This window comes from Ambystoma mexicanum (assembly GCF_040938575.1).
Source record: "Ambystoma mexicanum isolate Mex_15411 chromosome 12 unlocalized genomic scaffold, UKY_AmexF1_1 Mex_chr12_unloc.2, whole genome shotgun sequence".
In the NCBI taxonomy this organism is placed as follows: Eukaryota; Metazoa; Chordata; class Amphibia; order Caudata; family Ambystomatidae; genus Ambystoma; species Ambystoma mexicanum.
In genome coordinates, this window is record NW_027182323.1 from 6,856,987 (window position 1) to 6,871,152 (window position 14,166).

The 14,166-nt window shown below is 46.8% G+C and overlaps 1 non-coding gene across 1 annotated transcript; it reads left to right on the plus strand.

Annotated features, from left to right (window-relative positions):
- Positions 1 to 4,016: 4,016 nt before the first annotated feature.
- TRNAV-AAC (transfer RNA valine (anticodon AAC)) lies at positions 4,017 to 4,089 on the plus strand. Its single transcript has one exon. It is a non-coding gene; the product is annotated as a tRNA-Val (tRNA).
- The last annotated feature ends 10,077 nt before the right edge of the window (positions 4,090 to 14,166 follow it).

Consider the following 14,166-nt stretch of genomic DNA (forward strand, 5'->3'; position numbering starts at 1 on the left):
CTATATATTAACAAAACGATGAAAGGCCACAATGTAATTTTATTGATGAAAATTAACATGGGGAAACTTATTTAGATGAAAGGACATAGACGCGAGTCTGGCATTGGTGCCAGAGTGGAATTGGTAAAGATAAAGTTGATAACAAAACAAGGATTGAGGTTGCAGTGGGAGAAAGACCCTGAGCTATGAGTGGCGTGGAACCATAGATAGAGATAGATAAAAGTGAGAGTAGGACAGCCATGAAGGTGAGAGTGAATGGGATAATTCAAAGGGAAAGATGCAATAGGGCGGAATAGGGGATAATCAGCAGATTGGAAGGGCTAGAGGTGAGACAAGGACAGAGTTGCTAGAGGTGTATTGGAAAAGTTGCAAAAAAGAGGCATTTACGGTAGTGAGGAAATGAGAGCCAATGAGTAGAGACTAGAAAGACAGGTGGAGGGGAAAGAGATAGAGACCAGGTGAGTGAAGGGGGTGAGCCTTGAGCAGATAAGGGAAGAACCAGGATACTTAAAGTGAAAGAACATGGCCTGAGTCATTGATTATGAAAATGAATTCACTTCAGAAGTCAAGTGCTTCTTTTATGGAGATTACATTTTTCAATGTAGTTACTATGGTCTCTTAACCATAGGATCATTCACAGTGAAGTCTAGGAATTCTCTCACACTTCTCTCGAACTAGGATGCCTTGTGCACCAGGGTGGATCCACCAGGGTGCATCTGTCACTGGACAGGTGGTATCTTACCTACTTGGTGGTAGTTGCCCACGTAAGTGTCTGAAGTCTGTTCTATGTGACAATTACTGGTATTGGTATTTAGGCTGGTTCTTAGCAGTTCCTGAAAACGTATTACATACTAAATTCACATATACCAACCACCATGTGGCTGGCTTATATCTGAAAACTGTCGGGACATTTTCCAGCTGACAATACATAATTCTGCACTATACAAAATAACCCGTTCTTACACGTTGTTATGGTCTGCACCATTTTCCATACATAATGTTGATCAGGTGTGTGTCGTGCAGCGCAGGCTGACTTGTCCATTGCCTCGCTCATGGCATCATCACATACAGGCCATTGTGTTGGGCCCGGGGTGAGGGACCTCCTGCCCTGGTGCCGGCACTGCACAGTACAAAGACACAGGAGGCAGGTGTCAAACGCAACACATCTTTATTCATACACCTCCTACATGCCACTGCCTTGCCCATGCTTAGCCTTCATCAGTTCCCCTGTTACCCCCGCCCCATGCCCCAGAACCCAACTGTCAATGGGACATCCCCGCAAATTAAACAATTACCCCAAAGGGGGTGCAACATGTGCCTGGGATGGTGCGCCTCAGACCATTTCTTCAATGAGACATTGCAGTTTGTTTCTTGCTCTTTGGGGTCTCGAGTTCTCTGTCTCTCGCACCATTCTTCCTGCCGGCTCCCCAGTGTATTCCACACCAGAGGTGTCAGAGTCTTCTCGGTCTCCATGATATGAATCGTCCTCATGGTGTTCATCAGACATGTCCCCTCTTCCCCTTGCCCGCCGTGGGGTGGCTAGTGGAAACCGTTTGAAATGTGAGGAGTTGCAGGTGGTGGACCCACGGTCGCCCTGGGCCGTAACCATTGAACCCTTTCGTGCAGTAATCACTAGGAGATCATCCTTGAACATTGCCATGTGTTTGTGGGTTTGTGGCTGCTTCATCGTCACTACCTCTTCAACTTCTAGCATGCAGTCCTTGGCTTTCCTGCGAATGTCTGCATAGTCCTTTATTCTCTGCTTGGCGTTCTGGTCGTGATCTCTCATTTCACTATCCTCAGGTCGCATGGTGTCTTGGGGGCCATGCTGTGGCAGCCGGGACCGAACATTTCTCCCAAACAGGACCTCTGCTGGGCTTTTCCTGTGGAGCTGTGTGCAGTGCTCCAATAGTCCCTGAGCAGTTGATGGAAGACATGCTCGTAGGGTTGTCCAGTTTACTGGGCCACCTGTAGCACTTGTTTGAGGTTTGCCATGAAACGCTCAATCATGCCGTTTGCTTGAGGCCATAACAGCATGATCTTCTGGTGATGAAACCCCATGTATTCACTGAAGCGCTCAAAGTCTTGGCCAGCGTATGGAGATACATTATCTGTCTTCACTTTTTGGGAAATGCCATATGCTGTGAAAATGTGGTCCAGGACTCGGATGACATAGTGAGCTGCCGTGGAGACTCTCTGCGCCTCTAAATAGCTGGGGTACTTGTCCATTATGGCTAGGATGTATTTTCTCCCTTCGATGAGACCAAAGAAGTCAGCCGCCACTGCTTCCCACACCCCCTCCGGTAACGCAGACATCCGATAACGCTCTGGATGTCTGTTGGGTGTAATGAGGCAACAGGTCGGACACTCTTTCAAGACCTCCCCCAAAAGCGCATCTAGTTGGGGGAACCAGACCTTCTGTCTCAACATGTGTTTCGTAGACACTATTCCTCGGTGCCCCTCATGTGCTAGTTCCACTACTTTCCTTCGGAGTGAAGCTGGGATCACCATATTGTGTCCTTTTAGTAGTAGGTTGTCCTCAGACAAAGCCAGTTCCTCCTTCACCAGTAAAAGCCTGTCTATTTCTCTATGGACGTCTTCCGATTCAAGGCGACCTCTTTCTTTGGCCCATCTCCACCGCCCTGATCTGAGTCCTTCACTGACGATGAGGCATGCTGGATCCATCTCTTGTTTCCTGTGCGAGGGTAGCGGGGTCGATGCCCTTGGGCATGGCTTCTTGAATAAGATATCAGAAGTAGCGATTCACTACAGAAGGTTCCGGTCGGTCTCCGCTTCTCGGATGACGGGACAGAACTCACACTCACTTTCACCCTTGGAGCCTATGTGAGGTACCAGCACCGTGGGGTTATGAGATGTGGGAGGGAGGGGCTTCTTCTAACAGCTGCAGCGAGGCACAAGCACCGTTGGTTCCCTGCTCCCTTCCCTCACTCACCACTGCTACTGGCAATCACTGCTGCGGACCCCCGGGCACAATCCAGCCTCCTGCATCTTCCGATACATAGGCAGGGCAACGCCCTCACTGCCACGGCCACCAGTAGTTCTCCCTCTCCTGGGCCTCCGTTGCCATGCGCTTCGCCTTCCCGGCGCTGTAGCCTCCCACGCATAGGATGTCTCTCCTTCGTTGCCACTGGGTGGACCCGGGGTGAGGGACCTTCTACCCCAGGGCCAGCACTGGGCAGTACAAAGACACAGGAGGCAGGTGTCACACGCAACATGTTGTTATTCATACACCTCCTACCTGCAACTGCCTTGCCCGTGCTTAGCCTTGTCACTTCCCCTTTTCCCGCCGCCCCCCACCCTATCCCGCTCCGTGCCCCGGGAACCCAACTATCAACGTGAGGGCCATCATCCATTCCTAACAGAAAAGTGAGGCCTACCACTCAATTAACACATTTCGTGGGGTGTCACTTACTATGGAGTCAGTTCATAAATATGGCTAGCCCGCCCACCAGCCCATTGATTTCAGTGGACTCTCTCTGGCTAAATCTGATTTAATTTGCCAGGGCAACTCGAAGAGGTTGAGATGTATGGGTCAGGTTAATAATATACTGCAGGGTATGGTGGGTAAACGCAGATCTGGCTGGGACAAGGTATTTATCTGGGTGGGGATTTTGCAAACCCTACGTCTTTGGGCCTGTGCATATGGAAGCTACACATGCTGTCATGTTTGTGCCTGAAGCAAGAGGGGCCATTGATATTGGGTGGTGCCATGTGGTGGTTATGCATAGGGAGAAGTTTGGGGCATGGAAGGGAGCCGTGCACACATTTGGGGCAGGGGTGCATGTAACAGTTTTCCTTTGGCACCATATTTCACAAACTTCTTAGAAACTATCCTGATGGGGGTAGGATTTTGGTGAAGCTACAACACAATTATCCAACAACAGTAAGAGAAACTGAAATACAAGGAGGCTTTGAGTGCTGAAAACAGGCCAAAACATACATCACAGAAGGAGGAGTGTGAAGAGTAAGTCAAACTGTTCAGTGCTAACATGGCAGTTTCCGTAGTGTAGTGGTTATCACGTTCGCCTAACACGCGAAAGGTCCCCGGTTCGAGACCGGGCGGAAACACTTTTTTTTTTTTCCTGGCACATACCGAATTAGAACTCTGTTAATTAAAAACTGCACATACGTGCAAACATTTGTGGATGACATGCTAAAAAAGTCGGTAGCGGCAACATATGGTTAGTGCTGTGCAAGGAATCTCACATTCTGACTAGCCATGTGCATACTCTGCACTGCCACATATAGAAATTAGGGGTGTACCAGACTTTATAGACCAAAGTATGGGACAGTTTTATGAACGCCTATACAATATACAGCAAAAGGGATGATCAAATCAAAACTGGAAATATGCATTAAGTACCAGAGTGGCTGCACTCATAGATAGATTGGGAGGATCCAGATATCAGAGTTTGGGCTACCCTTAAACGTAGATTGCTATATAGAGTTGCTGCATCATGTTCACGACCTATATATACCCCTGGAAGAACTACACGATCCCTAATAAAGGCTCATGTCCATAGATAGCGGTGGTGTGCCACCTACCTAAAAGGGGTAGAAACAGTAAAGTTACATACAGTCCATAGATAATTATGTGAATTGACCAAAAAAAAATAAACACAAAATTACAAAACAGGCCTGCACCAATGTGAACCACACTGGGGTGGCCTTTTTTAAACCACCTTTGCGAAGCTTAAATAGGCATAGCGTACTTCTTCTAGAGGGATCACACTGGTGACTTGTTGCACTTGATAAATCATATCAAGTCTTGTCCCTTTCTTTTGTGGTATACTGTTAGTCCAAATAGAGGGACATTTTTATGAACTTTACCAATGCTCCCTTAAAATTGTATTTATCTGTTCCTTCGGAATATGGTAGCTGTAAGGGGTCGGGACAACTTGCATCCATTTGTAGCGATCAGTTTAAGATTATTTAGCAGTTTTGAAGCTTCTTCTGACATAATACTAAAGTTCACAGTATCTGGCATATGCGCCATGTACCTATTCATCTATTTTACATGAACAATTATAACACTAAAAAAAGTTGAATTCGAACAACAATAGTTTTATGTCATGCATATAGATATTCTTTAATGTCCATTCAGCCTGAAAATATCGTCAATGAGTGTTTCAACCTCTTACTCACTGGTCTTCACCAGGGCGTTAGAACGTCTTCACTATACAAATTCCCAATGGTTCTTGAGATGCTTATTTCTAATCACTTCATAGGTACTTCTTCTACCTTGCATAATTCCTGTAATAGTCCTATTTGAGAAAATTCAAATGCCTTTCAGATTGAGTCCCAATTCTTGTTGCCTAGAGGCTCTGCGCCTAATCTCAGACCGATTTTCCAAAGTCCAAATTTGTTTGATAACATACTCTTCCTGAGGGTTGTAACAGTGTCGATAAGCCACCCTCAAAACGGGGAGTTCCTTCTCTCCCCACTCACGTGGTTATGCAACAAACTATTTAACAGATTCTTTTTTTTGTTGCCCTATCTCAGACACATATCATGCCCCTTGGATCCCTCTACCATGAGCTGACAATGAGCCAAGAACCAGGCCAGTGTAGGGGAAATATATTGGTATTTATTTAAATTAAAAGTAATAGAAATGAGCACGAAAATGTTAAAAACCACTTTATCCGTGGCTCAACTTTTCTCAGCATAAATATATCACAAAAGTGAGTTAAAAAGACACAATCGCAATTATTCACTTTCTGTAAATTTAACTTCACAAAATAATTATATTGATTAATAATGGAGGCACTTTTGTGCGATTTTGATTTTCCTGCAGGCTTAAAAGGATAGAAGTAGGATTTCAAGATTGGTAATGATGATTTCGCACACACTTATGGTTTAAAATAAACACAGGGTGATTTATCGGTTAATTTTTCAGACCCCCCCACCACTCCCCCCGCTTTGGTCTATGTTGGGAAGTCAGACAGAAAACTTAGAATGCTTTGGGGAATTTTGGATTTCAGACTCCCCTTGCAGAAATACCTGTTTTGGGGAAGCTGGATAAAAAGGTTGGACTGATTAAAAAACAAAGACACCCCTCTTCCTTAAGAAGTCGTGGTCAGCTGGACAACAAGGATTACCCAATTAATTTATAGAGTACAGTTTTCAGCACACACTGCGAAGTGATCTTTGTTAATTTCAAATTTTAATAAAATACACCCTGGAGGTGGTACTAGAGAGCCCAATCAACATGGCCGTGAGCCGAAACATCCGTACAAGATCCGGCCGCACATCAACTCTGAAGCCAACCTCAAAGTGCAGATTATGAAAATTTGAGACACTGGGCACCTCTTGGCGAGACTTGAGGTTCCTAAACCTAAACTGGGCTGAGAACGACAGAGGACACCTTTGTGTGCGCAGTAGCGCGGAGTGCAGGGAGAGGCGCCTCTGATCCTGTGACAGGGACTTCAGCTGCACCTAGCACCCCAGATGGCCTAGACTGCCTTGCGGGCAACATCAAAGCGGAATTGGCAAGAGCCTTACCCGACTCCCGGACATCGAGGGAGCCAGCAGGGAGGCTGCGGATCGGCTCACCACACCGGGGGAGCCCCGGGCATAACGGCTCCTCCTCTGTGTGGCATGGAGGATCGCAGCCCGTCACTCCCGGGAGGCGAAGGCGGAGCAACCAGTCCCCCAACTACTGGGGAGATCAGCATACACCAGCCAGGACACCCGAGGAACTGAGTGGTGTTTCTGAGGGCAGAACGGAACGGAGGAGAGACCCGACCACTGGGTCTTGCCACGGTAACAACCTATGGCGGCGGCTCCTGGAGCAGAGAGGCACACGCCGGAAAACCCACAGAGCCCAGAGGCCACCAGGACTCTGAGAGAGCTGGGTTGACAGATGAGAGCAAAATAGTAGAAGGAAAAAGAGGAAGAAGACTTGATGTAGTTGAGAGGAAACCAAACTGATGGAGATTATAGGGATAATAAGAGAATATCATGAGAGAATGAGAGGATAGAAGAAGGGAAGAAACAAGGAGAGTTGGAGGTGTGATACTGGGAGGAATGTAGGTGATAGTCTGACATATGCCATCTTTCATCAAAATAAATTACCTTGTGGAAATTGACTTTGACAGCATTGCATGGTGGTGATGACAAGGCATGCATATGTATTAAGAAAGGAAGCATAGGGCTGGGGGTATTGTGGACTATGGGGTGACACCCCCTATATATTAACAAAACGATGAAAGGCCACAATGTAATTTTATTGATGAAAATTAACATGGGGAAACTTATTTAGATGAAAGGATATAGACGCGAGTCTGGCATTGGTGCCAGAGTGGAATTGGTAAAGATAAAGTTGATAACAAAACAAGGATTGAGGTTGCAGTGGGAGAAAGACCCTGAGCTATGAGTGGCGTGGAACCATAGATAGAGATAGATAAAAGTGAGAGTAGGACAGCCATGAAGGTGAGAGTGAATGGGATAGTTCAAAGGGAAAGATGCAATAGGGCGGAATAGGGGATAATCAGCAGATTGGAAGGGCTAGAGGTGAGACAAGGACAGAGTTGCTAGAGGTGTATTGGAAAAGTTGCAAAAAAGAGGCATTTACGGTAGTGAGGAAATGAGAGCCAATGAGTAGAGACTAGAAAGACAGGTGGAGGGGAAAGAGATAGAGACCAGGTGAGTGAAGGGGTGAGCCTTGAGCAGATAAGGGAAGAACCAGGATACTTAAAGTGAAAGAACATGGCCTGAGTCATTGATTATGAAAATGAATTCACTTCAGAAGTCAAGTGCTTCTTTTATGGAGATTACATTTTTCAATGTAGTTACTATGGTCTCTTAACCATAGGATCATTCACAGTGAAGTCTAGGAATTCTCTCACACTTCTCTCGAACTAGGATGCCTTGTGCACCAGGGTGGATCCACCAGGGTGCATCTGTCACTGGACAGGTGGTATCTTACCTACTTGGTGGTAGTTGCCCACGTAAGTGTCTGAAGTCTGTTCTATGTGACAATTACTGGTATTGGTATTTAGGCTGGTTCTTAGCAGTTCCTGAAAACGTATTACATACTAAATTCACATATACCAACCACCATGTGGCTGGCTTATATCTGAAAACTGTCGGGACATTTTCCAGCTGACAATACATAATTCTGCACTATACAAAATAACCCGTTCTTACACGTTGTTATGGTCTGCACCATTTTCCATACATAATGTTGATCAGGTGTGTGTCGTGCAGCGCAGGCTGACTTGTCCATTGCCTCGCTCATGGCATCATCACATGCAGGCCATTGTGTTGGGCCCGGGGTGAGGGACCTCCTGCCCTGGTGCCGGCACTGCACAGTACAAAGACACGGGAGGCAGGTGTCAAACGCAACACATCTTTATTCATACACCTCCTACATGCCACTGCCTTGCCCATGCTTAGCCTTCATCAGTTCCCCTGTTACCCCCGCCCCATGCCCCAGAACCCAACTGTCAATGGGACATCCCCGCAAATTAAACAATTACCCCAAAGGGGGTGCAACATGTGCCTGGGATGGTGCGCCTCAGACCATTTCTTCAATGAGACATTGCAGTTTGTTTCTTGCTCTCTGGGGTCTCGAGTTCTCTGTCTCTCGCACCATTCTTCCTGCCGGCTCCCCAGTGTATTCCACACCAGAGGTGTCAGAGTCTTCTCGGTCTCCATGATATGAATCGTCCTCATGGTGTTCATCAGACATGTCCCCTCTTCCCCTTGCCCGCCGTGGGGTGGCTAGTGGAAACCGTTTGAAATGTGAGGAGTTGCAGGTGGTGGACCCACGGTCGCCCTGGGCCGTAACCATTGAACCCTTTCGTGCAGTAATCACTAGGAGATCATCCTTGAACATTGCCATGTGTTTGTGGGTTTGTGGCTGCTTCATCGTCACTACCTCTTCAACTTCTAGCATGCAGTCCTTGGCTTTCCTGCGAATGTCTGCATAGTCCTTTATTCTCTGCTTGGCGTTCTGGTCGTGATCTCTCATTTCACTATCCTCAGGTCGCATGGTGTCTTGGGGGCCATGCTGTGGCAGCCGGGACCGAACATTTCTCCCAAACAGGACCTCTGCTGGGCTTTTCCTGTGGAGCTGTGTGCAGTGCTCCAATAGTCCCTGAGCAGTTGATGGAAGACATGCTCGTAGGGTTGTCCAGTTTACTGGGCCACCTGTAGCACTTGTTTGAGGTTTGCCATGAAACGCTCAATCATGCCGTTTGCTTGAGGCCATAACAGCATGATCTTCTGGTGATGAAACCCCATGTATTCACTGAAGCGCTCAAAGTCTTGGCCAGCGTATGGAGATACATTATCTGTCTTCACTTTTTGGGAAATGCCATATGCTGTGAAAATGTGGTCCAGGACTCGGATGACATAGTGAGCTGCCGTGGAGACTCTCTGCGCCTCTAAATAGCTGGGGTACTTGTCCATTATGGCTAGGATGTATTTTCTCCCTTCGATGAGACCAAAGAAGTCAGCCGCCACTGCTTCCCACACCCCCTCCGGTAACGCAGACATCCGATAACGCTCTGGATGTCTGTTGGGTGTAATGAGGCAACAGGTCGGACACTCTTTCAAGACCTCCCCCAAAAGCGCATCTAGTTGGGGGAACCAGACCTTCTGTCTCAACATGTGTTTCGTAGACACTATTCCTCGGTGCCCCTCATGTGCTAGTTCCACTACTTTCCTTCGGAGTGAAGCTGGGATCACCATATTGTGTCCTTTTAGTAGTAGGTTGTCCTCAGACAAGGCTAGTTCCTCCTTCACCAGTAAAAGCCTGTCTATTTCTCTATGGACGTCTTCCGATTCAAGGCGACCTCTTTCTTTGGCCCATCTCCACCGCCCTGATCTGAGTCCTTCACTGACGATGAGGCATGCTGGATCCATCTCTTGTTTCCTGTGCGAGGGTAGCGGGGTCGATGCCCTTGGGCATGGCTTCTTGAATAAGATATCAGAAGTAGCGATTCACTACAGAAGGTTCCGGTCGGTCTCCGCTTCTCGGATGACGGGACAGAACTCACACTCACTTTCACCCTTGGAACCTATGTGAGGTACCAGCACCGTGGGGTTATGAGATGTGGGAGGGAGGGGCTTCTTCTAACAGCTGCAGCGAGGCACAAGCACCGTTGGTTCCCTGCTCCCTTCCCTCACTCACCACTGCTACTGGCAATCACTGCTGCGGACCCCCGGGCACAATCCAGCCTCCTGCATCTTCCGATACATAGGCAGGGCAACGCCCTCACTGCCACGGCCACCAGTAGTTCTCCCTCTCCTGGGCCTCCGTTGCCATGCGCTTCGCCTTCCCGGCGCTGTAGCCTCCCACGCATAGGATGTCTCTCCTTCGTTGCCACTGGGTGGACCCGGGGTGAGGGACCTTCTACCCCAGGGCCAGCACTGGGCAGTACAAAGACACAGGAGGCAGGTGTCACACGCAACATGTTGTTATTCATACACCTCCTACCTGCAACTGCCTTGCCCGTGCTTAGCCTTGTCACTTCCCCTTTTCCCGCCGCCCCCCACCCTATCCCGCTCCGTGCCCCGGGAACCCAACTATCAACGTGAGGGCCATCATCCATTCCTAACAGAAAAGTGAGGCCTACCACTCAATTAACACATTTCGTGGGGTGTCACTTACTATGGAGTCAGTTCATAAATATGGCTAGCCCGCCCACCAGCCCATTGATTTCAGTGGACTCTCTCTGGATAAATCTGATTTAATTTGCCAGGGCAACTCGAAGAGGTTGAGATGTATGGGTCAGGTTAATAATATACTGCAGGGTATGGTGGGTAAACGCAGATCTGGCTGGGACAAGGTATTTATCTGGGTGGGGATTTTGCAAACCCTACGTCTTTGGGCCTGTGGATATGGAAGCTACACATGCTGTCATGTTTGTGCCTGAAGCAAGAGGGGCCATTGATATTGGGTGGTGCCATGTGGTGGTTATGCATAGGGAGAAGTTTGGGGCATGGAAGGGAGCCGTGCACACATTTGGGGCAGGGGTGCATGTAACAGTTTTCCTTTGGCACCATATTTCACAAACTTCTTAGAAACTATCCTGATGGGGGTAGGATTTTGGTGAAGCTACAACACAATTATCCAACAACAGTAATAGAAACTGAAATACAAGGAGGCTTTGAGTGCTGAAAACAGGCCAAAACATACATCACAGAAGGAGGAGTGTGAAGAGTAAGTCAAACTGTTCAGTGCTAACGTGGCAGTTACCGTAGTGTAGTGGTTATCACGTTCGCCTAACACGCGAAAGGTCCCCGGTTTGAGACCGGGCGGAAACACTTTTTTTTTTTCCTGGCACATACCGAATTAGAACTCTGTTAATTAAAAACTGCACATACGTGCAAACATTTGTGGATGACATGCTAAAAAAGTCGGTAGCGGCAACATATGGTTAGTGCTGTGCAAGGAATCTCACATTCTGACTAGCCATGTGCATACTCTGCACTGCCACATATAGAAATTAGGGGTGTACCAGACTTTATAGACCAAAGTATGGGACAGTTTTATGAACGCCTATACAATATACAGCAAAAGGGATGATCAAATCAAAACTGGAAATATGCATTAAGTACCAGAGTGGCTGCACTCATAGATAGATTGGGAGGATCCAGATATCAGAGTTTGGGCTACCCTTAAACGTAGATTGCTATATAGAGTTGCTGCATCATGTTCACGACCTATATATACCCCTGGAAGAACTACACGATCCCTAATAAAGGCTCATGTCCATAGATAGCGGTGGTGTGCCACCTATCTAAAAGGGGTAGAAACAGTAAAGTTACAGTCCATAGATAATTATGTGAATTGACCAAAAAAAAATAAACACAAAATTACAAAACAGGCCTGCACCAATGTGACCCACACTGGGGTGGCCTTTTTTAAACCACCTTTGTGAAGCTTAAATAGGCATAGCGTACTTCTTCTAGAGGGATCACACTGGTGACTTGTTGCACTTGATAAATCATATCAAGTCTTGTCCCTTTCTTTTGTGGTATACTGTTAGTCCAAATAGAGGGACATTTTTATGAACTTTACCAATGCTCCCTTAAAATTGTATTTATCTGTTCCTTCGGAATATGGTAGCTGTAAGGGGTCGGGACAACTTGCATCCATTTGTAGCGATCAGTTTAAGATTATTTAGCAGTTTTGAAGCTTCTTCTGACATAATACTAAAGTTCACAGTATCTGGCATATGCGCCATGTACCTATTCATCTATTTTACATGAACAATTATAACACTAAAAAAAGTTGAATTCGAACAACAATAGTTTTATGTCATGCATATAGATATTCTTTAATGTCCATTCAGCCTGAAAATATCGTCAATGAGTGTTTCAACCTCTTACTCACTGGTCTTCACCAGGGCGTTAGAACGTCTTCACTATACAAATTCCCAATGGTTCTTGAGATGCTTATTTCTAATCACTTCATAGGTACTTCTTCTACCTTGCATAATTCCTGTAATAGTCCTATTTGAGAAAATTCAAATGCCTTTCAGATTGAGTCCCAATTCTTGATGCCTAGAGGCTCTGCGCCTAATCTCAGACCGATTTTCCAAAGTCCAAATTTGTTTGATAACATACTCTTCCTGAGGGTTGTAACAGTGTCGATAAGCCACCCTCAAAACGGGGAGTTCCTTCTCTCCCCACTCACGTGGTTATGCAACAAACTATTTAACAGATTCTTTTTTTTTTTGCCCTATCTCAGACACATATCATGCCCCTTGGATCCCTCTACCATGAGCTGACAATGAGCCAAGAACCAGGCCAGTGTAGGGGAAATATATTGGTATTTATTTAAATTAAAAGTAATAGAAATGAGCACGAAAATGTTAAAAACCACTTTATCCGTGGCTCAACTTTTCTCAGCATAAATATATCACAAAAGTGAGTTAAAAAGACACAATCGCAATTATTCACTTTCTGTAAATTTAACTTCACAAAATAATTATATTGATTAATAATGGAGGCACTTTTGTGCGATTTTGATTTTCCTGCAGGCTTAAAAGGATAGAAGTAGGATTTCAAGATTGGTAATGATGATTTCGCACACACTTATGGTTTAAAATAAACACAGGGTGATTTATCGGTTAATTTTTCAGACCCCCCCACCACTCCCCCCGCTTTGGTCTATGTTGGGAAGTCAGACAGAAAACTTAGAATGCTTTGGGGAATTTTGGATTTCAGACTCCCCTTGCAGAAATACCTGTTTTGGGGAAGCTGGATAAAAAGGTTGGACTGATTAAAAAACAAAGACACCCCTCTTCCTTAAGAAGTCGTGGTCAGCTGGACAACAAGGATTACCCAATTAATTTATAGAGTACAGTTTTCAGCACACACTGCGAAGTGATCTTTGTTAATTTCAAATTTTAATAAAATACACCCTGGAGGTGGTACTAGAGAGCCCAATCAACATGGCCGTGAGCCGAAACATCCGTACAAGATCCGGCCGCACATCAACTCTGAAGCCAACCTCAAAGTGCAGATTATGAAAATTTGAGACACTGGGCACCTCTTGGCGAGACTTGAGGTTCCTAAACCTAAACTGGGCTGAGAACGACAGAGGACACCTTTGTGTGCGCAGTAGCGCGGAGTGCAGGGAGAGGCGCCTCTGATCCTGTGACAGGGACTTCAGCTGCACCTAGCACCCCAGATGGCCTAGACTGCCTTGCGGGCAACATCAAAGCGGAATTGGCAAGAGCCTTACCCGACTCCCGGACATCGAGGGAGCCAGCAGGGAGGCTGCGGATCGGCTCACCACACCGGGGGAGCCCCGGGCATAACGGCTCCTCCTCTGTGTGGCATGGAGGATCGCAGCCCGTCACTCCCGGGAGGCGAAGGCGGAGCAACCAGTCCCCCAACTACTGGGGAGATCAGCATACACCAGCCAGGACACCCGAGGAACTGAGTGGTGTTTCTGAGGGCAGAACGGAACGGAGGAGAGACCCGACCACTGGGTCTTGCCACGGTAACAACCTATGGCGGCGGCTCCTGGAGCAGAGAGGCACACGCCGGAAAACCCACAGAGCCCAGAGGCCACCAGGACTCTGAGAGAGCTGGGTTGACAGATGAGAGCAAAATAGTAGAAGGAAAAAGAGGAAGAAGACTTGATGTAGTTGAGAGGAAACCAAACTGATGGAGATTATAGGG